Below are 2776 nucleotides of genomic sequence, written 5' to 3'. Positions count from 1 at the left end.
GTGCATTCCTAACTCTCGTGGAATGCCTCAGAGGTACAGAATCGTCAATTGGATCAATAGGAGTTTCCTCCTCAAGTTGAGGGCTAGGGTTTGAAATTCCTTCACCACTTGACTCTTGAAGTTCTTCAAGGTCAATTTGTCTCCCACTGTCTCCTTGGCTTATTAACTCTCTCTCTCTCTCTCTCTCTCTCTCCCTCTCTCTCTCTCTCAAGACTCCTCTTCTTGCTACAAAGACCACATTATCACTAGGTATGTAGAAGAGGTAACCAAAGGATCTTTGTGGGTAGCCGATGAAAATTCACCTCTCGCTTTGGGGTTCTAGCTTATCATGAGACTCGCACCTCACAAAGGCCTCGCAACCCCAAATCTTGATGTGGTCTAGTTTACTTTACCAGTCCACATCTCGTGAGGAGTTTTGGAAAATTTCTTTGTAGGGACTAGATTAAGAATATGGGCGGCAGTCTCTAAGGCATACCCCCCAGAATAAGATTGGTAGCGAAGCTCGACTCATCATGGAATGAACCATATCCAACAAGGTTCGATTACGCCTCTCAGCCACACCATTCAACTGCGGTGTCCTGGGAGGTGTCAATTGTGAGACAATCCCACATTCCCTAAGATAGTCGAGGACCTCTGAACTAAGATACTCACCACCTCGATCGGATCGAAGCATCTTAATGTTCCTGCCCAATTGATTCTCGACTTCCTGTTTAAATTCCTTAAACCTTTCGAAAGTCTCTAACTTATGCTTGATTAAGTAGACATATCCAATTGGGCCACACACACCCGTGTGTACAAGATTGAACAAACCTTCACCCCTCTCACAAGAACCTGTGAAGGGAGACTTTGTCATTTTTCCAAGTAAGCATGATTTGCAACTATCATCTGACTTTAGGTCAAATGACTCCAAGACTCCATCCTTTTGGAGTTGGCCTATGCGTTTCTTGCTTATATATCCAAGACGACAATGCCATAATGATGCTTTATCCAAGTTATTATTATTAAGAGAATCAATACACAAAACATTATTTCCTAAGTTATCAACCACAGATACAGTTTCATACACACCATCACAAGGTAATGCTTTAAAATAACGAATATTATTAAAGAAAGCATTACTCGAACCAACTTCATTATCAAATGAAAAGGTAAAACCTTGTTTCTACAATGCATGAAAGGAAATAATATTTCTTGCCATTTCTGGCGAATAACAACATTTATTCAAATCTAAACTAAACCCACTACTTAGCGATAAAGTATAAACTCCAATCTTGGTGACAGGTGAAGCTTTCCTGTTTCCCATGATCAAGTTTATTCTTCCTTGCTCCACATTCTCACTTCTTCTTAGTCCCTGCAGATCAGAACATATATGAATACCACAACCGGTATCAAGGACCCAAGAGTTAGAATGGGGTGAGTTATTAGATAAGATAGTGTAAATACCTGCATGGTTGGGTTTGACTTTCCTATCCTTCACATCTTGCTGGTACTTTGGGCAGTTCCGCTTCCAATGTGCCTTTTCATGGCAATAGAAGCATTCAGGTTCTTTTGGGTCAGAAGAAGGAGTGACGAAACCTTTCTTGGTTCCACTTGAAGAAGAGCCATCAAGGGTCCTAGCCTTGGTAACCTTCGAATAACTCTTTCTCTTCTTCCCTCGTCCTTTCCCGATTGCCAAGACAGGGGCGGAGTTGGTAGGAGTAGGAGTAGTAACAACCGTCTTACCCTTAAGACCACTTTCCATGGTCTTTAAGAGTCCTTGAAGTTTGCTGAGAGTGACCTCTTCCTTGTTCATGTGTTATGTCATGCGTAATTGATCATAACATGAAGGTAAGGAGTGAAAAATAATATTTATTGCTAGCTCCTCGGGGAAGTTCACATTACGCTTCAGCAAGCGGTCCACAAATCTTTGCATCTTCTGCATGTGGCCCGTGATGGGTTCTCCATCCTTCATTCGGGTTGTAATCATGGAGGAGATGATTTCATACCTCTCTTGTCTTGCACTTTGATGGTATCTTTCCATCAAATCTTGGTGCATTTCAAAAGGGTAGAACTCCTCATAGGACTTTTGGAGGTCGGCTGTCATAATGGCTATCATGATGCATGCCACCTTGGTGGCATCCCTTTCATGTGCCCGAAAGTCAGCGATCTCTTTAGGAGTAGCAACTGTCTCATCAATCTCCTTAAGCACCTTATCGAGGACATATTCTTTGTCCTCGTAGCGGGTAATCATTCGGATGTTTCTGATCCATTCATTAAATTTGGATCCATCAAAAGTTACTTTCCCACACAAGTTCATTAGAGAAAAGGAGCCATTAGGATTAGAGCCAGAAGCAGTAGTGTTTGCAGACATCTGAAAAGAAGAAAAGTTTAGTTTAGAAATAGAGACAATCCTTAATAAAACACCCAAATGTAGTATTAAGGCTAGGACCCAATCACAATATCTTATACTTAGAAGAGGTATGTCGTAATCTAAGTAATAACATATTTGAAAGGTAGGTGAATGACGATTCACCAATTTCCACCAAAGCTGAAATATTAAAATATTTAATTTGGTTATTAGAAACTCCTAGATTCTTTTGAGATTCAATGAACTTTTCAAAGGCATGTTTCAATCTTGAGTGTGCCCTCCAAGTTTTGTGACTGGGATGCCAAGGATCACAAAACGAGGTGTGAAGTAACCATGCAAATTACTTGGTACCCGTAATGTATTACCCCTCAATCGATGTGCCGGTTAACCACACACGCTCCATCGATACTATGATAAACATTAAGTCAC

This window comes from Lactuca saligna, chromosome 5 (assembly GCF_052625555.1).
Source record: "Lactuca saligna cultivar CGN05327 chromosome 5, ASM5262555v1, whole genome shotgun sequence".
Classification (NCBI taxonomy): Eukaryota; Viridiplantae; Streptophyta; class Magnoliopsida; order Asterales; family Asteraceae; genus Lactuca; species Lactuca saligna.
This window is presented reverse-complemented; position numbering follows the sequence as displayed.